Below are 23,102 nucleotides of genomic sequence, written 5' to 3'. Positions count from 1 at the left end.
TGGCCCTTGATACTTTTTTAAATACAATTTTGCATCTATATCTAAATGCCAGGGTTTGCTGAGGATGGGAGTGAAGAATTCAGCTCTCTCAAATATTTTTAAAGTAATTTACATCCCTGCTCAAAAGAGGGAGGGATATACCAGATACTTCTGCTCCCCAACATCAAAAAACTCAGCTGGGTTGTGGTTCTTATTAAGGCATGGAGAGCTCGTATTTAACAGTTACATTATTTTATTTAAACATGACTTAACTAACACTACAGCGCCAGAGCGTAGTATTGTCTACTGCCTGCACCTCCTCACACTCCAAAGCCTCACTTTCCAAAATGGAGTGTGACCTAGAATCCTTACAGCCACATTCATCTCCTTAGATAGCAGTAGCACCTGCTCCACGTTAGCTGCTTCCCCATGCCAAATTCCCACACAATACCCATGCAAGCAACGTTGGTGGCTGCGGACTTGTGTAAGGTAGAGGGGTGCAGGAAAGGGGGGAATAGGGCAGAGGTGCCTCATGCCACTACTTCCCTTACCTTCAGCCTCCTAAAGCTGTGGTTCTCAACTGGTGGTCCATGGTGACTTTTTTGGTGGTCCACAGGAACATTGTCCAAAGTCACACAGCGTGGGCAGGCACCAAAAATCTGTTAGTAAGAAATAAATTTCAAACCAAAATGTTCATTGTCTGATCTTTTTTATCATGTCTCAAAAAGGAGGTGGTCCATGAAAATTTTTTGATTGGCCTGCTGGTCTGTGGACTGAAGCGAGTTGAGAACCACTGTCCTAAAGCTTTCCAATATAGAACTGCCCTCTGCCCCATCCAGATATACCCCATGGCTGTGTCTACATTGGCACCCCTTTCCGGAAAAGGGATGCTAATGTAGACTTCGGAATTGCAAATTCCGCGGGGGATTTAAATATCCCCAAGCAGGAAAAAAGCGGCAGCCATGTAAATGCAAATGCCGCGGGGGATATTTAAATCCCCTGCGGAATTTGCAATTCCGAAGTCTACATTAGCATCCCTTTTCCAGAAAGGGGTGCCAATGTAGACACAGCCCATGAGTGTTCAGTGCTTAAATCTACTTCTCCCACACCTTCCAGACAGGCAAGGGAGCACAGTAACTGCCTCTCATGTGTCCCTCAACCATAGCACATCTGCTCTGGGCATCCGTAATCTGACATTAAGTGTTTAAATTAGTGTTTTAGATAAGACAAACAGGAAAGGGCAAAGCTAAAGCTACGTTAATGAGGATTTTCCTGGGAGTTGGTGCTGAATGTAGAAATGTACTGCCAGTTCCTCTTATTCCCATAATGGATGTCACGCACTTCAAAAGCTTTAAGCAACATTTTTGTCATACACAGTTTAATTTCTTCCCATTATTTTAATACAATTGCCTGCACTCACATTACCTCCATACTAGGCCAGTACACTCTCTCTAATACATGAATACCACTCCTGAAAAACAATTGACAAGCTGCCAAAACAACATTAAGGCTCTTTGGAAAATAACTTAATTAAGAAGCACACAGTGCTTAACATGTGTCATTGAGACACCGCTCTGTGTGTGTGAACTGACACTATTTCAGTAATTTGGCTGAACTGATGTATCTATCTAGCGTGAGAGAAACCAACTAAATAAAAGTGGAAGAAGACAAATATTTAAACACCCAACAACCAAATTGTTGGGGTTTTAAAATGTGTTCTAAGAGCATTTCCTATTTTAGGTGAAAAGAAAATAAATTGTAGACTTGTATTCACTGAAAAACTACGTTTTCTATGTCAAAATGCCATCTTTTGATCATGGTATGTTCCTTCTTTGCAATTAGATACAGCTACTTCTAAAACTTAAAATGTAATGTTTAATCCTGTTAACCCTGAAGAGCCAATACAACTGTGGAATAGCAAGCCAGATTCAAATCTGGCTCATGTGTCATTGACAGAACCGTGAACTGAGTTCCAGCTGCAGGATTCTTTACCTTGAGACCTACTTTATAAACTGACTATAAAGCCAGCAGATCTCAGTTCCCTACTTCTGCCCTCTAGTGGTGTACGACAGCCAAAGCAGCTCTGCAGCATACCGAAAATACAGGAAACTTTAAATGTGGTGTAAGAGGGGAGAGACATTCCCAGGGGACAGTTCCTTGCCTACCCTGTATGCATTCTTATATCTGGGAACTGTGCTACCTCCTCTGCAATCTGTTCAATGTGTGAACCCCCCCCCCCCCCAACACTGCAGAGGAGAGGGCATTTCTCTCCGCTGTGTAAAAAGAGGAACTGTTCCTAGCTTGCCCTCAGAACTTTTCAATCCTGCAGTCAGATCACTGTTGTTTGTGATCGTCTGACATCATAAACAAAGTTAGAATTATGTTGGTTTATGCTTGGGTGGGAGACTTCTAAGGAACTGGCTAACAAGGTGTCTCATGATTGAGCAGACTGAGGTTAACTCTGCATCTCTGGCATTGTGTTAGGGCATATGAAGAATGATCCATTTCTGTGGATGGAAGTCTGTTCACTTCAGAGGGTTTTGGATCGTGTCCATGGTGCTGCTGGAGATGTCATGGTTCAGACAAGAAGAGAGAGTTTTGGGCAGTTTTGGGTTCTTGAGGACGCCAAGGCACATTTCATGAAAATTGAGGTGTTTGGCAATGAGCAACAGGGGTTGGATCACTTGATGATTGCCTGTTCCGTTCTTTCCCTCTGGGGCACTTGGCATTGGCCACCTTTGGTCTAACACAGTATGGCCGTCCTTATGTTCATGTGCCACCTCTCTTTTGGTGCATTCCTCCCTCCCTCTTAGCTATCCTGCAGAAGGGATGTGGCCAAGGGAAAAAAGGCACAGATAGGGCATCACTAGGCCTCAGCAATCCTTGCTTGTAGGAATGGCACTCCTGGAGACAGACTGCCAGGTGTAAGTTAATAATATGATACCACACATAAAAGTGAACAAAACTTGCTGCCTTTTAAGAAAAAAATCACTTCTTATTCTTATTTAGTATCTCTGCTAGATTTTCTCATGGAAAAGTGCTGTAAAGTGTATTATTCTAAAAATCCTATAGGAGTAATAGAAAACATTCACTTTGGGAACTATTCGATAGAATTCTATAGCAGGGATTTTCTGGTAGATGCTACAGAACTTTTCTGTAGGGCTTGGAACACCGTAGCTGACTCAAGCTAAAGCTCAGTGCCCCGTGCCATTGCTATTTATATTTTAGCACTGAGTAACCCTTCCGCCTATGTATAACAGTGTCTCACATTTGGGCCAGCTCACCAAACATTCTGAAGTACGTTTCAATTGAAGTCTATGTTAACATATATTTTCTAGCTATGATACAAGTCAGACATAAGAGGGGAAAAACAAGTGCTAATTATAGTTGGAAAATTTTTCTGTGTCCCACATTAAAAAAAAGCTTTGTCCAAGAAACCCCAGTTTTGGACCAAAAGAACTGTATGCCAGCCACAAATCACTCATGATTTTCAGCTTTTATTTTGGCTTTTATGACACAGGGAACACTGTTCCATAATAAGCCAGGCACTGAACCTTATTAGCAATATGATCCAAATGATGCCCCCTAGACTTGAAAGCCCCAGGAAGGACTGGTGTTTGTATTTTAACTGCATTCTGATCTTTCAGTGCATACAGCTTGAAAGGGAAAAATAATTATTTTGTCGACAAAACACCAAATAAAGGGTATGTCTAGACTACATGGCTCCGTCAATGGAGCCATGTAGGTGAGTTTACTAGACATAGGAAAATGAAGCAGCGATTTAAATAATCGCTGCTTCATTTATATCAAAATGGCCACCGCACTGTGCCAATCAGCTGTTTTGCGGCACAACGGGGCAGTCTGGATTCACTGCGGTCGACAAGGGAAGCCTTTGTCGACCACTCTGGTAAATCTCATTTCACAAGGCATACCGGAGTGGTCAACAAAGGCGTCCCTTGTTGACGGTGGCGCGTCCAGACTGCCCTGCTGTGCCGCCAAACAGCTGATCGGCACAACGCGGTGGCCATTTTGATGTAAATGAAGCGGCAATTATTTAAATCGCCGCTTCATTTTCCTATGTCTAGTAAACTCATCTACATGGCTTCGTCGATGGAGCCATGTAGTCTAGACATACCCAAAGTGTGATTTTAAAATAAAATTTAACATATTATTCTGTTATGAACAAAATCCATTTAAATCATTTCCATTTGGCTTAACAGATTTAAATATGCTGTCAGTCACAATAGAATTTGGCCCAACTAAATTTATGGAAGCATACACTTGGGTTTGGGAGAAGACAAGCAACTTGATATATATTCTAATCTGGGCAAGAAAAATCTCTCCATATGCCCCATATAAGGCATTTGCAGATACAACTGTGCTTGAGTGGAATTCTATTAGTTACACTAATGCAAATGCAAAGTAACTCAACTGAAATCAATAGAGCGCTCCACATTAACTGACATGACAAAGCAATATTTGGCCCAGATGTCTATACAGTCAAGCAGCTGCTATTATCCGCATTGAGTCATGTCATCAGAGCAAGCGGTACTCTAGAAAGAACCTGATATCTCCTTGGTGGCACATATGCTAGGTATAGGCAGGGGCACCATTTCATATTTTGGTATGGAGTGGGGGGACCAACCTGTGAATGCCGAGATGCGGGGGCGGAGGGATAGCGGAGGCAGATTGAAGACAGTGGCTTCAGAAGTGTTACTGAGCATGCTCAATACAAGCTACACACCAAAGGCGGGAGGGAGGAGAACCAATTCCTCCCCCCCCCCCCCCCCACACACACACATACACATACACATTATCTCTATCTGAGGACTACTAAGGTACTGAAAAAACTCTACTTTTTTTTTTGGCAAACAACTTAGCAGTTAGCTGACCTGAACATTGTATCTAATTCTTATATAAAAGACAGAAAATTAAATAAACATCAGACCCCTCAGCTCTAACACAAACATATTCTGATATTTTATGGCAAATCACTTAAGGGATACTAATTAGCCTTAAAATTTTAATGCATAGTCTTACTTTGTTACTAAACCTACGGAGAGAGAAAGGGAGGGTATGTCTACACTACCCCGCTAGTTCGAACTAGCGGGGTAATGTAGGCATACCGCAATTGCAAATGAAGCCCAGGATTTGAATTTTCCTCGTGGAATGAGGAGTAACGGTAGTTCGAACTAGGAAGCCTAGTTCGAACTACCTAGTTCGTGCCGCGTGTAGCCGCGTGGCACGGGGTTCGAATGAGCGGGGATTTAAAAATGGCGGCGCCCCGCTTATGCAAATGAAGCCCGGGAAATTCAAATCCCGGGCTTCATTTGCAATTGCGGTATGCCTACATTACCCTCCTATTTCGAAATAGGAGGGTAGTGTAGACATACCCAGAGAGACCATGTCAGGACTCCTGGGCTATGTCTACACTGGCCAGTTCTTGCGCAAGAACCTGCAGAGCATCCATACTGCCTGTCCACATCAGAGCTCTTATGCAAGAGAACAGTATGGATGCATGGCAGGGGTTTTTTGTGCAAGAAAGCCCTATGGCTAAAATGGCCATCAGAGCTTTCTTGCACAAGAGAGTCTCCACACTGCCATGGATGTTCTTGCACAAAAGCACATGGCAGTGTGGATGTGTTCTTGTGCAAGAGTGCTTGTGCAAGAACCCGCCAGTGTAGACATAGCCCTGGGGTCTCTCTCAGATTTGGAAGGGGAGTGGGGTCTATTGGGTTACAGCAAGGGGGAAGATACAGTCCAGGTCTATATAAGAACATCAGAATGGCCTGACCAAAGGTCCTTCTAGCCCAGTATCCTGTCTTCCAACAGTGGCCAATGCCAGGTGCTTCAGAAGGAATAAACAGAAGGGGCAATCATCACGATCCATCCTGTCGCCCATTCCCAGCTTCTGGAAAACATCCCTGCCCATTCTGGCTATTAGCTGTCGATGGACCTATCCTCCTTGAACTTATTTTGTTCTTATTGGCACCATATTATAATTTGGACCTTTCCACCATCTCTGGCAAAGAGTTCTACAAATTGATTGTTTAAAAAAAATTTTGTATGTTTTACATCTGCTGCCTCTAAATTTAATTGGGTCAGCTTCTTGTGTTATGTTAGGGACAGAATGAATAACATTGCCTTATTCTATTTTTCCATACCATTCATGATTTTCTAGACATCTAACATATCCCTGTATCCTGCCTTCTGACAGTGGCCAATGCCAGGTGCTTCAGCAGGAATAAATAAAACAGGCAATCATCATGATCATGATCCATTCCCTGTGGTCTATTTTGTTTGTTTTTAAATTTGCTGCCTGTAAATTGAATTGGGTCATCTTCTTGTTATGTTAGTGAAGGAATGAATAACATTTCCTTAATCTATTTTTCCACACTATTCATGATTTTCTAGATCTAACATATCCGCCCCCCCCCCCCCCAACCTTTTAGTTATTTATTTTCCAAGCTAAAAGTCCCAAACTTGTTACTCTCTCCTCATCTGGAAGCTGTTCCTTACCCCTTAATCATTTCTGTTGCACTTTCTGTACCTTTTCCAAATTCTAATATATCTTTTTTTAGATAGGGTGACCAGATCTTCATACAGTATTTAAGATGTGGGCATACAATGATTTTATAGAGAGACAATATGGTATTTTGTCTTATATATTGCTTTCCTAAAGATTCCCAATATTCTGTTACCTTTTTATTTTTTGTCACTGCACATTGAGCAGATGTCTTCAGGGAACTATCCACAAATATTCCAAGATCTCTTTCTTGAGTGGTAGCAGCTATTTTAGACCCTATCTTTTTTTAATCTACAGTTAGGATTATATTTTCACTTGTTCATTACTTTGCACTTATCAACACTGAATTCCATCTGCCTTTGTGAGCTTTTGTGGGCACGACCCACTTCTTCAGATGAATGGAGTTTAAGGGGCTTGGATCCCTTAAACTCCATTCATCTGAAGAAGTGGTTCGTGCCCACAAAAGCGCACGATAACATAGACTTTTTTGTTAGTCTCTGAGGTGCTGCAGGACTATTCGTTATTTAAAAAAAAAAATCAATTATAGACTAACATGGCTACCCCTCTGAAACATCGGCCTTTGTGTTGCCCAATCACCCAGTTTTATGGGATCCCTTTGTAACTCTTTGTAGTCAATTTTGGATTAGTCACTGTTTACCCTTTTTTCAAGAACATTTATGAGAAGTTTAAGAGCAGTGATCCAAATGCAGATCCCTGCAGCACAACACTCATTCCTATATTTCCGCCCCCCCCCCCCCCATCTTTTAAGTGGTGTACCTGGCAATGTTTTCATGATGATCTTAAGATCCTTCAATTACCTGAATAACCAGACTTTTGTTATTCTTAATCACCCTGCCCCTCCCTCTGTTCATAATAAACTCCCTGACCCAAAGGCAAAGCAGCAAGCAGCCCAAACTCTTGCATTCAAGAACTGCCTCTGGAATCAGGACATGGGCTTTAAGCAGACTTCAAGTTACTGCCCCCCCAACTTCCCATAAATGGTGCCCCTGCGTATAGATGGCATTGATTTAAATAGCTTTACCAATGGATGACATGCCAAATTGTTTTAACAAAATGACTTCTGTTTGATGTTAGTTATTCATTATTGGCCAGTGAACATGTTTATCTTTCTAGTAAGAGATAGTTTGATCCACACTGGCACTTGAAATACAGCAACCAATGTGACTGGAAATGAACAAACAAGTCCTTGTATGAATCACCAAATGGAAGAGCAAATGCAGGATGCATGTTACAATATGTTGCTAAGCAACCAGAACAGACCACACTCTTCATTTTACTAGATCAGTTTGAAAAAAAATAATAAATGCCCCTGTATTTGTTAGAAATACATGGAAAACTAACATACACCAGATAAATCTATTTGTTAGGAGTGTATGTCACAGAAGAAAACACATATCCCTCAACTCAATATTCAATAGTATATTAAGGCGGATCAGCCTTTTAGATACTTTATCTTGAAATATACAGGTAGTAGTATTTCAAGTTCCCTGCAAATATCCTGCAATACAACTAGGTTTTAAAACAATTGTTTATTTTGATCTTTTGTCTAAAACTCTCTGTTTTCTTTACAAGATGATTGTGTTTATCCCCATTTTTCATGTGGGTCAATGGAAGTAGAAAGTGCTTAAGTAACTTGCTCACATTTGTTGAGAATTGGGAGAACATAAGTTTCCTCTATAACTACTAGACAATGAGGCTTCCTCTCTCCCTCTCTCTCATACCAATCCCCACATGCTAGGCAGGTTGTATGGTGTTTGTGTGTGTTAAAACAAACTATATTCATGAAAAGTGTAAAAATATTTTGTATTTCTATCCCAGAAAAGCTAAATTCTGTGAAAATATTAATTAATTAAGCTTCTCAATAGCCCTTGCAGGTATGTATTCTAGTTATTTTCCAACATGTCAAATTGAGGCGCAGAGATTAAAATGATTTAGGGAAAAACTTCCTAGCTGTCAGAGTGGTCAAGCACTGGAATAAATTGCCAAGGGAAGTTGTGGAATCTTCATCATCAGAGATTGGTAAGAGCAGGTTAGACAAACATCTGCCAAGGACAGTCTAGATCAATGTTTCTGAAAGCGTTCCGTGAACTCAGTTTGAGAAACACATTAACTGGCCATCCCGGTTTGTTTATTTATTGGCGCTGCAGCCATGGAGCCTTGCAGCCCCATTTGGCTCTTAATAGCCAATGGGAGCTGTGAGGCTCCGTGGCCACAGTGCCAGTAAATAAACAAACCAGCGCAGCCAGTTAATGTATTTCTCAAAGTGATTTTGCATAACACTTTCAGAAACACTGGTCTAGATCAGTGTTTCTCAACCAGTGATACATGTACCCTTAGGGGTACTCAAGAGAAGTCTGGAGGGGAGGGGGTACAACACAACTGAAATTTGAGAAAACTGAATTTTTGTTTTAAGTTGTACAGCGCTTTATTATTTTTGTACTTTTTACACCCAAAAATTTCATCGCCCACCCGGCTACAATCAAGTTGTTTAAACAAATGTGTTTCAATGGTAGAAAAAAAAATGTGTGTCTGAAAACTAGGTACTGGGGGTACTTATAATTTTTTTTTAAAGGGATACTTTATTAAAAAAAAAGGTTGAGAAACACTCATCTAGATAATACTGAGTCTTGCCATGAGTCCATGGGACTGAACTAGAAAACCTCTCAAGGTTCCTTCCAAGCCTATCATTCTATAACTTGCTCAAGATCCCACAATGAGTCAGTGGCAGATTTTGGACTATGACCAGGACTCCTAACTAACTCTCAGAGGGACCTTCTTTCCCTTTCTTCAGTTCTGTATTTATATTTTTAGAAGCACAGAAGTTGTGTATAAATATTTTCCATAATATTAAGACTGTCACTCAAGCAGTGAAAGGCCATGAGTGCCGCTCCAGTTTTAGCTACCTCCTCTAGATAATCGCTATATTTCAGTGCATATACAGGCTTTCTGATACCTCTGCAACTCCCAGTTAAGTGAATGGCGGGTAACGTAAGGTTATCCAATGGCAAATGTAGCCCATATTGTTCTAAGATTTCTGCAATACCTTGGTACAGCAGGGTGAGGTAAGGTCAAAGAGACAGCTTTTAGCTCCAGATTTTGTCAGTAGATGTCAGAGCCTTAAGCTACAGTAAGCGTCAACCAACAGGCTTCTATACAATATATTGTGCTGCTGGTGAAAATGATATTTCCTGTAATTGCATTGTTTGCTCACAATGGAACTGAGATCTGGACCAAGTTCAGATACCATCTACATTTTTTGTTAGTCTTGAAGGTGCTGCAGGACTATTTGTTGTTTTTCAGCAAGATCTAGGTCATTTTAGTTAGTGTTGTTTTTCTAGCACACCCCATCAGTGAACAGAAATCCCTCTGAATCCATGACCAGACTTCCAGGGCCAGATAACAGACTGCTTTGGTTTCTTTCAAGTTGAATCACAGCAGAGACGCACAGTATCCAGGAGACTGGACAGATTTAAAAGTGGGAAGAAAAGGTTCCAGCACACTGGCTTTAAAAAGGGAGAACAAAGTAAGTGAGGATCAGAGAGAGCAAGGTGATCGTTATGACACTAAGACAATTAATCACTGCCAGATGTTAAGGGTCACACAGTGCTGCATGCTGGGAAGAGCAGCAGGGGTTCTTGGACAAGGAATAGAGGAAAAAAATAACCTGTCATGTCAGCGAACTAGTAAGGGGTTTAGGGTTCCACTCATTTAACTATTAGTATGCTCTTACTAAAATTACAATGCATTTTTTTCTTTTTTCAGAAAGGAGTGACAACTTAATAATCCATGTCTGTCAAAAGCACTAAAAATACCATCTAAATTCAGTGTTCTTACTTTTGTAATGAACACCCCAGGGTTCCTGTTTGATTAATAGATCACTTGTTGACTGACAAGGACAAATGTGTGCCTGGTATGAACATAGTGCTACGCATAAATAATTTAAATTGTAGCACTGCCAGAGCTCAGGTTGCACTGGTGTTTCTATTATAAACCCCCATTTCCAGGGGTTCACAAGTTGGCCTTAAAAGAAAAGGCCACCATTTTTGAGGGAGGACTTGGGCAAATAAGGTTTGAAAAATGACATTAGGCCATTTTTCTACAGGTGCATGTTTCTTTTCAATTTTGTCACATTATAGCAAAAACAGATGGCACTGCATTTAAAAACAATGTGAACAATTTTGTAAGCACATCCCTCTCTCCATTAGCTTTAATGCTAATGAGAGCTATATCCTGAGCTAGTGGCTTTCAATATCTAAAAACTTTTTCAAACAAATGAGTTAACACTTTTACAGTGGTCACTGCGGGGAGATTTTGTGCATTGATTGTGGGGAGGATTTGTTTTTCAGTCTACTTTCACACTTAACGAGCCTGCTTTCACAACAGATGGCATAATTTTCACTCAAAAAATTGGACTAGCACATTTTTCACTGAAATTGACCCACTTTTTGACTTAAGGAAATGTGTATGTGATTGAAAATTCTGAGATTTCTTCCACATTTGTTACTAATACTTTGCACATCTCTGGTGTCCACAATGGCCTACATGAGGGAAAAACTATTAGAACACACTGATATCTGGGGCTATATCTTCAAACACAGGTTTCTCAAATTTATATTTCCATGCTCAGTGCTGGCTGTGGCTCCTCTTGGCTGCAAATGGTAAACCAGAACCAATGGGAACTGCGAGGCTCTGTGGCCATTAAGTAAACAAACCCGAGTGGCCTGTTAGTAACTTTCTCTAACTTCAAAGCTTATGTCCATCCCCATTATGTGTTGAAATGCATCAGCTTGGTCACTCTGTATATTGAGCTACCTGTTTTGCACATGTAAATACTTGTTTGTTGTGCAATGTGCAGCAGCAGTCAAAAAAGCTAACAATGCTAGGAACCATTAGCAAAGAGATAGAAGTTAAGATAGAAAATATGCACTATATCAATCCATCTCTTGAATACTACACGAAGATGTGATTGCCCCATTTCAAAAAGATGTATTAGAACTGAAAAAGCTAGAGAAAAGGGCAACAAAACAGCTTCCATTTAACGAGGGATTAAAAAGATAGTGACTTTTCAGCTTGGAAAATAGATGAGTAAGGCAGGATATGATAGATGTACAATATATGAAATGGTGGAGAAAGTCAATAAGGAAGTGTTATTTACTCCTTCATATAACACAAGAACTAGAGGTCACCCAATTAAATTACTAGGCTACAGGTTTAAAATAAACAAAAGGAAGCACTCCTTTGCCTAACACACAATTAACCTGTGGAACTCATTGCCTGGGGATGTTGTAAAGGCCAAAACTATAATGGAGTTAAAATAATAACTAGATAAGTTCATGGATGTAGTTCCATGGCTATCAGTGAATATGCAAAGGGAAGTTGGCAGTGGTCATCAAAGGATGGATTACTTGATCATTGCCAGCTCATTTGCTCTGAACCATTTTGCTTTGGCTACTGTTGAGAAGGTACAATACCAGACTAAATGAACCACTGGTCTGACCCAATATGACCATTCTTATTGTATAAAACATGGGACATTTTGCAGGTTTAATTTATTCTGTTTAAACACTTGGTTCTCTATATAAGTCACTGTATGTAAGACATAAATGGCTATAATATTTTCAGCATTTTATGTGAGACATCATAGTTGGACTCTAAACAAACCTATCATAGCAGGGTATTGCCTACAGAAGCATCCAAAGGGGTCCTTCCTTACCCCATCTTTCCCCTACATTTGTTCTTTCAAGCTTGACGTAGCCTTTCCATTTACTGGCTCTTGGGATTTTATAATCTTTAAATACTGATGATTTAAATTCAAATTGGAAAAGGGGCAGCTGCTAAGCACATTCTATTTTTATTAGAAATCTGGAGAGCTGAAGTCATCAGCACCTTCAAGAGAAGATGCTCAGAATCTCAAGGAATCAGGCTTCCACACTGTAAGCACATCAACATTACACACTTATTTGCTGCTTCTACCATTGGTTTATTCTTTTCCTGCAGTTTCGAGTAAATAGTAACACATCATACATATTAGATTAGTATTTTATATCTAAAGTCTCCTGTCCAGTCTGCACACTATATACCAAAAACTGTAAATAGGGCAGTCCCAAAATATGTGCAAGTGTTTGCCAATTACACCATAACATCTTTTTATTCATTTATTTGCTACATGAGAAAAACCTTAAGTTGTTCTCATAACTCTGTATGAGCTAGGCAAATTCAAACTCCACATTTCAGGATAAATACTGGCTGTTCAAGAAAAAGGATGGTCTCTGAGGTGCGTCTAAACTGCACGTGGAGCTCGAAATAAGCTATGCAATTTGAGCTATGCAAATTACGTAGCTTATTTTAAGTTAACTTCGAAATAGCTTATTTCAAAATTTGGCATTGTCTATTTTTTGAAAATAAATCACTATTCCGAAACATCCCTTCCTCCTCATGGAATGAGATTTACAGGGACATCAGAAATTTCAAAATAACAGGCACCCTCAAAAGACATGGAATAGCTATTTTGAGATATCTCCGATATCCTGAAATAGTGCTGCAATGTAAACGTAGGCTAAGAGGCTATTTAATTAAGCACAGGGCTTGGACTCAGGGACCCTGAGTCCTAGTTATAGTTCTGCCACTCAGTCTGTGGGACATTGGGCAAGTCACTCATCTTCTGTGCCTCAATTATCTGATCTGTAAAATGGGGATAGTTTTTTTCAAACTTTCTAAAACATAGTTCTGAAAAATCATGACAAAAAATAGAATGATGACAGATTTGCTTGAAGAAAAGAGTTGGAGCCTAGTAGAAATCCAAGGCACAAGTATGCAACCAGCCCTTAACATCAGCACGTAAGTCCCTCCTGAGAAAAGCTACAGTAACCAGCACTCACCAGACTGCAGGATTAGCCATATGTATCCGACAGCAGACACAGGATTCTTACCATAGCAGGCACGTCTGTGTGTGCTGCCTGTAGGGTTAGGTTTAGGTCCTATATCAGTGTTAAGATTATAAATGCTACAGAGTATGTACCATATGAAAAGCCTGCTCATTAATGTACCTAATATTATATATAAATGTCTTCTGTATTACCTCTGATTAGGGAGAAATTTGCCCCATTTTCATTTTTCCTTACACACATAGTAAAAATGGTCCTGGCACTTGAATTCTAAGCTCTTTGTGCCACAGCTTGGTTTGCTCCTACGTCTTATTGTTGCAATTCACAGATATCAGACTATAAAGAGACTAGATGCTGCTGCTGGCTAATGATTATATTTCCAGGTAGGCCAGGATATTCTATGCCCCAGTGCTCATCTGCAGATACTTTAAGGTGTGCTGAGGTTTTTATGTGTGCAGATGTTGCCTGAAGCACCATGGAACTGACTGAAAAATCACACCTTAGTTAGAGTAGCACAGGACACCTTCCACTGCCATCCTCATTTTTTTTGTTTTTTGTTTTTGTTTTATGTGGGTTTTTTGTGCTCAGTACAATTAATGACATTACATTCAAAAGCTAACAAAAGTAAAAATAAAATAAATACTATAATACAGGCCAGACTCTCTTATGGCTCTCACTCCATGCCAAATTCTTCCTCTCTAGGCATTGCCAGGGTCTAATAGAAGTGAAACATCAAACTATTTATACTACTGTATCTAGGTATGAATAGCTAGAGTCATAGTATAGCTCAGTACAATTAGACAGACAACATATGCTATACAGCCCAGAGGGATGTCCCAACCCTACCCCAACGGCTTAAATTATAAAAGCCATATAATTTTGTCATGACTTCCGGTGAATGCCCAGCAGATTTTGTACCTATATGGCCCAATGCACATCATAGCCTGGATTTTGAAACTGAATTATGGAGATATATGCAATTGTATCAATAATTACAGACAGCATTTAGAAATTAGATATTCCCACAGGATATTTCAGTTTGCTTCTCTAACTGGCTATATCAGATGGGCATCTGCATATAATTTACCGCACACAGTCATGATTATTTTACTGATATTATTCCATGAGCATAATTATGAAAACTCAGGACCTGCACAAAACAGCATTCTTTACAGGTGAATAGCAAGGGCATTATCCCCCTCTAATGCCACCATCCTAAATATACACAATACAGGCTTAGCATTCTATAACAGCAAATGAAAATTGTTGGCAACAACAGGGCAATAAGAACTGATTGCATGATATGACAACTTAGGCTGTTGAGACTTGCCTGATTACTACCAGCTAAAAGCTATCAACACTTACTGCTAAACTAAAGAAAATCTTTAAAGCTGCACACTAAAAAGGTAACGGACAAAGCATGTTGTAATTTTAACATAGTAGTTGGTCAAGGTAAACCAGGAGTGGGCAATAATTTTTGATGGAGGGACCACCCCAAGGTTTTGATAAGTGGTCAAGGGCTGCACTTTTCTATAGAGCAGGTGCTGGGTCTGGGACGGAGGTTGGATGAAGAAGAGAGCTTGGGGGTAGGAAACAGGGGTGCAGGAGACAGTGTGGGGTACAGACGGAGTCTGGGTGTAGGAGGAGGTTGTGACCTGGAGGAGGGGATAGGAGGGGATGCAGGGTCTGGGACGGAGTGATTACTGGGTTGGGGGTGTAGAGGATTTGGATGGTGACCTAAGGCAGAGAGTTGGAAAGCAGGAGCCAGTGGAGTGCCCAAGGAAGGCTCTGCCTGGGAGGCGCTTACCTAAGCAGCTCTGGGCTAGCAGTCCAACAAGGAGCCCAGGCTGCTCAAAATGGCTGGAGGCTTCTTCCAAGTGTTGCTCTGCACCATGTGCCTCTGGTTGGGGGGCGGGAGAAACTTTGAGCACTGTCCCTGTCCCCAGCCCAGTCATCACAGCTCCAATTGACCAGTTTCCCACTGGCCTAGAGGAAGCTGCCAGCCCTTCTGAGCAGCCTCGGGGTCTCACCAGGGCAGGCAAAAGGCTTGGTTGGCTGGATATGGCCCGGGAGCTATATTTTACCCACCCCGAGGTAAACTGTAGGCAAATCTTAAGAATTTTTTCCCCACCACAGGCATGATCTAATGGCATCTCAAAGTAACTTACTTATTGTTAATAGTAAAGACATTTGGACATTGCCTTCTGAAAGGATCTTAAATTCTGCAAGAAGTAGGCTGATATTTTTTCGCTGACACACTCATTTATTGTCTTGCTTGTTTGTAGGCCATTTCCTCAGGACAATATGATTATCATTTCTTTTTGTTAGCAAATGCATTCGCTAGCTGTTTATTTTAAGGACACTTCATTAACCTACAGGGGTCTTGAAGTGAGCAAGGTGGATTACTCGTTTAAATGTTGTTTGCTTTGTAGGTTGTAAATAAGGGAATAAGCATCTAAAACATCAACAGTATTTAGCCTCTGGTTTGAACTGCAAGCATGTTGTTTACAGGATCTGAGTTAACTTTTAAAATAATCCAACTAGAATGGTACGTATCCTAACAACAGAAATGTCATGGAACTAGACATATGTAGATAATTAGCGTACTTTAGAGCATATGAATCTAGTTGGCCACTACCAGAGAAGATCTGAAAATGTATTTCTCAATGCTTCTCATTAAACGAGTATGTTAAACAATTTGGGGCAGAGTGAGTTAGTGAGCTCTGGCCTTTCAGCTCTGGAGACCTGTGGGCAATCTACCTTGGAATGCAAGCGTATGGGTTAGCATTTCAATCCTCAGGAGACTTAACTTTTAAATGCCATGAGCAGAGAGACCAACCAACCACCAGTTGGCAAGGCCGCCACCGCAACGGGCAGGGAACACGACATTTACGCCCCCTTATCCAAACAGCTCCTTGTGGAAACTCCTATTTATTCCCCCTCACGGCCACTTCTTCATCCAACTGGGGCAGAACAACTGGCTAGTCTACCTCAACAGCTGACATCTGAAAACGACACACCAGCCAGGGAAGAACTCAGCTCGCTCAAGAATGAAAACCTCACGTGCCATAGATGCAACACAGACATGGAGAGTTGTAACAGTCTGTTTCCATCGATGATTGCGGTCTGAAGTAGTTTTTTGGCTGTCCCAGGTATTAACTGAGCTCTTCCTTGCCCAGAAGTTACCCCCTCACTTTTTTTTAATTCAACAGAGACACACACAATTATTTCATGTTAAAAAGGTACCAGGGCACAGAGCAGCACAGATACTCTTTAATAATCCATTGGGTGTAACTGCAAGATGATGCCCCATGTGGGTTACCAGAGGTTACAGAGGAGCATTTTAAAAGTGGTTGCAAGGCGGTGGAATTGGAGGGATGAGGAACTGTGCTAAGTCTCCTGGTACTCCTAGAATGGAGGCAAGTGGATAAAACACACCTTCACATTGAGGACTCACAGGGAATTCAGTCTCCGGGGCCCATTCACTCATTGGCTTTGGTTTGACACAGCTCAGATCAGATGATTGAGTGTGTCCCATGACTTCCACCCTGCCACCAAATAATCCCAACAGCCGTGAGGAATTGTAACAAGCCTTCCCTACAGTGTTCACCTGGAAATGAGGAGGAGAACTCAGCCCCTAGGGACTGGAATTAGTCAATCCTATGCATTTCCTCTGGCCTATACAAGGGTGACCTGAGGGACCGGTTATTTCCCAAGATGATATACCACTATCAAGCGTCTGAGGAATCGCGACCCCTCAAGCAATCTGGGACACTGAGGGCGTGATTTCACTACAGGCCAGATGGACAGGGCAGTGAGCAATGCAGCGGGAGTCGATTTATTACGTCCGGTCTGGTACTGAACCAGAACAAGAAGAGTAAGGGGAGTCGACTGGAGAGTTTTTTCTGTTGACCCAGTGTGCTGTGGACCTCGTGGTAAGTAGATCTAAGCGACGTCGATTTGAGTTACGCTACTAAGGTAGCTCAAATTGCAGAGATTGACCTGTAACCGTAGCTGTGCCCTCAGAAACAAGACCTTTAATCATTCTTGTTGCTCTTCTCTGGATCCTCTCCAATTTCTCCACATCTTTCTTGAAATGCGGTGCCCAGAACTGAACACAATACTCCAATTGAGGCCTAACCAGCGCAGAGTAGAGCAGAAGAATGACTTCTCATGTCTTGCTCACAACACACCTGTTAATGCATCCCAGAATCATGTTTGCTTTCTTTGCAACAGCATCACACTGCTGACTCTCATTCAACTTGTGGCCCACTGTAACCCCTAGGATCCCTTTCTCCTTCCCAGACAGTCACTTCCCATTCTGTATGTATGAAACTGATTGTTCCTTCCTAAGTGGAGCACTTTGCATTTGTCTTTATTAAACTTCATCCTATTTACCTCAGACCATTTCTCCAATTTGTCCAGGTCATTTTGAATTATGACCCTATCCTCCAGATTAGTCGCAACCTCTCCCAGCTTGGTATCATCTGCAAACTTAATAAGCGTACTTTCTATACCAATATCTAAATCGTTGATGAAGATATTGAACAGAGCCGGTCCCAAAACAGACCCCTGCGGAACCCCACTTGTTATGCCTTTCCAGCAGGATTGTGAACCATTAATAACTACTCTCTAAGTATGGTTATCCAGCCAGTTATGCACCCACCTTATAGAAGCCCCATCTAAGTTGTATTTACCTAGTTTATTGATAAGAATATCATGCGAGACCGTATCAAATGCCTTACCTAAGTCTAGGTATACCACATCCACCGCTTCTCCCTTATCCACAAGACTCGTTATCCTATTAAAGAAAGCTATCAGATTGGTTTGACATGATTTGTTCTTTACAAATCCATGCTGGCTGTTCCCTATCACCTTGCCACTTTCCAAGTGTTTATAGACGATTTCCTTAATTTTTTGCTCCATTATCTTCCCTGGCACAGAAGTTAAACTAACTGGTCAGTAGTTTCCTGGGTTGTTCTTATTTTCCTTTTTATAGATAGGCGCTATATTTGCCCTTTTCCAGTCCTCTGGAATCTCTCCTGTCTCCCATGATTTTCCAAAGATGATAGCTAGAGGCTCAGATACCTCCTCTATCAGCTCCTTGAGTATTCTAGGATGCATTTCATCAGGCCCTGGTGACTTGCAGGCATCTAACTTTTCTAGGTGATTTTTAACTTGTTCTTTTTTTATTTTACCTTCTAAAACTACCCCCTTCCCACTAACATTCACTATGTTAGGCGTTCCTACAGACTTCTCGGTGAAGACCGAAACAAAGAAGCCAATTGAGCATCTCTGCCATTTCCAAGTTTCCTGTTACTGTTTCTCCCTCCTCACTTACCAGTGGGCCTACCCTCTCCTTGGTCTTCCTCTTGCTTCTAATGTATTTATAAAAGGTCTTCTTGTTTCCCTTTATTCTGGTAGCTAGTTTGAGCTCATTCTGTGCCTTTGTCTTTCTAATCTTGCCCCTGCATTCCTGTGCTGTTTGCCTATATTCATCCTTTGTAATTTGTCCTACTTTCCATTTTTTATATGACTCCTTTTTATTTTTAGAAGGCGGTTTTTTGCCATATATTCTATCTTTCTGACACATTGGAATAGCTTGCTTTTGGGCCCTTAACAATGTCCCTTTGAAAAACTGCCAACTCTCCTCAGTTGTTTTTCCCCTCAGTCTCAATTCCCATGGGACCTTACCTATCAGCTCTCTGAGCTTACCAAAATCCGCCTTCCTGAAATCCATAGTCTCTATTTTGCTGTTCTCCCTTCTACCCTTCCTTAGAATTGTGAACTCTATGATTTCATGATCACTTTCACCCAAGCTGCCTTCCACTTTCAAATTCTCAACTAGTTCCTCTCCCTATTTGTTAGGATCAGATCAAGAACAGCTTCCCCCCGGTAGCTTTTTCAACCTTCTGAAATAAAAAGTTGTCTCCAATGCAGTCCAAGAACTTATTGGATAGTCTGTGCCCTGCAGTGTTATTTTCCCAACATATATCTGGATAGTCCAAGTCCCCCATCACCACCAGATCTTGGGCTTTGGATGATTTTGTTAGTTGTTTAAAAAAAAGCCTCATCCACTTCTTCCACCTGGGTAGGTGGCCTGTAGTAGACTCCTAGCATGATATCACCTTTGTTTTTAATCCCTTTTAGCCTAACCCAGAGACTCTCAACACCATCATGGAAGGAGCCGAGACCAAAACCCTCAGAATGAGTGGCCAATACCCCCATAATCCTTCATAGCCTGTCTCCCTCAATTGGACCCTCCCCTCTTCCTCTCCTGTTGCAGTCCATGGTTACATATTAGCATCAACACATTCAAAAGCGATCCTCATGGGTTTGACCTGGGGGAGAAATTTACTAGGCCCTAGGTCACAACAGTAGCAGGGTCTCTTCACCCCCGGAAGCATGTAGCCTCTGCCCATGAAAGGAACCTAGGAGTCAATGCGATGTCCTTCCAGACTGCACTGGAATCTGTGCTGAGCTGGCCCCCATTAGGGGGCGCTAAAGGGGTGGTTGGGGAAGTCCCCTCCAGTCTGGAAAGGCAGTGGTGTCAGGGAGCTGTGAGGTCCGTGCCGGGGGCCCTCCGTCACTCCCTAGCTAAGAGGGCTGGCTGGACAGCGGTGGGGCAAACAGAAGGGCATTCCTTCACAGCTGGTTGCAGTGTATGGGGCAGGGGGCTGGACTAGATCAAAGCAATACCAACAACACCCCCGCCCCGAGTCTGCAGGGAGGGACCTCCTGTAATCCATTTCTGCCCCTACCCAGGCTAGTAAGCAGGAGGACAATAAGCACCACCTCACCCATTGAGCATGCAGGCGAACAGCAGGCACCAGATCCCAGCCTCCTGACTGGTTCCAGGAGGCTGGCGCAAGCAGCCTCCGGCCCCTTCCCTCCCAGTCCGTGGGAGTGCAGATGACGAGGGGTCTGCGTTTTTGCGCCCAGTGCGGATGCCCGGGTGGAAGAGGAGCCAGATCTTCTCAGTGAAAGTGGCCGTGAAGGTGTAGATGTGGGAGCGGTCGGTCATGCTGTAGAAAGACACCCACCCAGCCCAGTAGTCCAGGAAGATGCCCACCCGCTTGGGCTTGACAGGGAGGTGCAGTGGGGTGAAGGGGAAAGTGGTGGCCGTGTACTTGTTGCCGTTCCACAGCCGCACCAACCAATAGCCTGTCTTGGGCAGGGCCATCAGCTCACCTTTGTGGTTCACCGAGTTCTTGCAGATGCCCAGGGCCCAGTGCGTCTTGTCGCCCACCTCCACCTCCCAGTAGTGGCGGCCTGAGGTAAAGCCCTCAGTTCCAGGACGCAGGGGTAGATGGTGAAGCGCCGGGAGGTGTCGGGCAGGTCCCGCAGCTGCGTGGCCACAAACTTCATGCTCTTGCGGGTCTCAAAAAGCACCAGGTTGGGGTGGGCTGTATTGGGGTCCAGGGTCACGTCCCCTGGCAGGCGGGAGAAGCTGAGTGATCAGACCTTTACCCCACCCCACGCGGCCCTCGAGGTCACCCTGCACTCAACCATCCACCCCACTGCTACCCCCTTCCTAAATCCCTCTCAGGCCAGCCCCATCCCTCCTAAGCCCCCACTCATCTGCCACCCAACCCATTGCTATCCCCTTCCCAAATCCCTTCCATGCCAGTCCAACCCACTCCACCCGATCCCCCCGTCCCCTCCTCACCAGCCTACACCTGCAACCCACTCTCTGTCCTAACCCTCCCAGCCCTTCAATCTGCCCCCCCACCCTCACCTTCCCTCTTGACCCCCTGCCCACCCTACTGCTATCTCCTTCCTACATCCCTCCTACCCCACCCTCATTCCCCAAACCAACCTTCACTCACCCTCCTGTCCCTTCCAAACCAGCCCCCTGTTCTTCCAGCCTCATGCCTCCCAACTCCCACGCTACCCCTCCCCCACAGCCTCACCAACAGCCAACTCCTCCCGGTTCTCACTGACCGAGGCACCTATCTCTGGAGCCTGCAGGACTTCTATGCCCTGGCACAGGGGGTGGGAGAGGGACTAGCCCCATGGGGGTTTGGCCCCAGGGGCAGAGAAGGAAGGGACCCTGCCCAGGGCTGAGCTCTCAGCAGCCCCGCTCACCGATCTGTCTCCTGATGATCTTGTTCAGGACAAAGTACTGCCGGGGAAGCTGCAGAAATTCTTTTCCAGCTCAGTGGGGACCGAGGCCAGTTTCATGGTCTGTATCATCTCACACCTGAAGAGGGTGGCACACAGGTAGTATCACAGCAGCTGGCTCTGCACTCCCAGGACAGGAGTCCATGGAGCCGGATCCCTGGCCTACTCTATCCCAGATACCCATCTGGCTCAGTCACCATCAGCTCCAAGCACCCTATGACCTTTAATGTAGTTACCCTCCCGGCGCTCTGAAAGGGCAGGGCTATTGATATGGAGCATTTCAGACACGTGTTCTGCCTCAAGTCCTGCCTGCACCTCAGACGCGGGGCTAGGAGGGGAGAACTGAGGCACGGGGCAGGCAGACAATGGGCTGAGCCAGCAACAGAATACAGGAGTCCTGACTCCCAGTCTCCCCTCTCCACTCTAACCACTAAACCCCACTCCGCATCCAGTACCAGGGAGGAAACCCAGGAGTCCTGACCCTCAGACCCCTACTCTAATCCACTAGACCCCGCTTCTGCTTCCAGAACCCACAAGTCCTGACCACCAGAGCCCCAGCTCTAACCACTAGACCCCACTCTGACATTCTGGTTCAAGGCAAAGACTAGTTCAGTTGTTGGTCTTTTCTCGTAGCTCTGACCCACCCACTAGGCCTCTGCCCCCAGTCCTGTTCAGACCCTTTCCCCTTTGGGATGAGGGGGTGGGTGGCTATGTTTTCAGCTCCCGGGGTGAGAGCCAGGGAACGAAAGACTTACCTTTCCAGGGTGCTCTTATGCCCTGTGGGGAGAAAAAAGAAGCCAATCAAGAGCAGTTCCACCCCCTCACCGCCTGCTTCCCAGACAGAGGCCCTCTCAGGGCCTATCCACCCCCAGTGCCTGGATCGTTCTATTCTCGATGGCTGCAGATGCCCCAATCTGCGCCCATCTTACCCAGTCCCAAAAGGCGGCCAGGGTTAGCCCCCATCAGCCAGTTTCCCCAACTTTCTGGCTTGAGACATCTCCAGCAATAGGTATCCCAGTCCTTCCCCCGGCACAACAGCCCCCTGGATCAGCCTAACCACAGAGCATGAATCAGCCTAACTGCAGAGCTCATGGCTCAGCGGCGCAAGGTCTGGGCTCTTCATGCATCTGCCTGTGACGGCACCTCAAAGGCCATCTTCTGGCCCAACAGGAAGAGGAGAGACGAGGCCTCCTCTGGAACTGGCTACAGCTCCTGTCAGACCCCTGCTGAAGTGCCCAGTGGGACACCTCCAAGGACCAAGGCGTCGGGAAGTAGCTTTTGAGAGAGAGGCCCCAAACCTCCTCCCAGCACAGTCCTGGGGAGGTGGGACCTCCTGAGGCTCAAAGGCTTTATGACTGAGTTATGCCTCAGGCCCTACCAAGTTCATGGTCCATTTTTGATCAATTTTACAGCCAGAGGGTTCTAAACATTGGCCAATTTCACGTTTTTCGGATGCTGACATGAAATTTCACAGTGCTGACACCGTTGGGTTCCCAACCCAAAGAATACCCAGAGGTGGAGGAGTTGATCGGCCCTCCCCCCCAATATGATAAGTACTTGGACCCACG

At 43.8% G+C, this 23,102-nt stretch overlaps 1 pseudogene; it reads right to left on the bottom strand.

The window, feature by feature from the left end:
• Positions 1-16,677: 16,677 nt before the first annotated feature.
• On the bottom strand, positions 16,678-21,734 carry LOC102449050 (E3 ubiquitin-protein ligase TRIM39-like; annotated as a pseudogene).
• Between the last annotated feature and the right edge of the window lie 1,368 nt (positions 21,735-23,102).

Source organism: Pelodiscus sinensis, chromosome 12 (assembly GCF_049634645.1).
Source record: "Pelodiscus sinensis isolate JC-2024 chromosome 12, ASM4963464v1, whole genome shotgun sequence".
NCBI classification, from domain to species: Eukaryota; Metazoa; Chordata; order Testudines; family Trionychidae; genus Pelodiscus; species Pelodiscus sinensis.
Note: the sequence above shows the minus strand (reverse complement) of the source record. Positions and strands in the feature narration are given on the sequence as shown.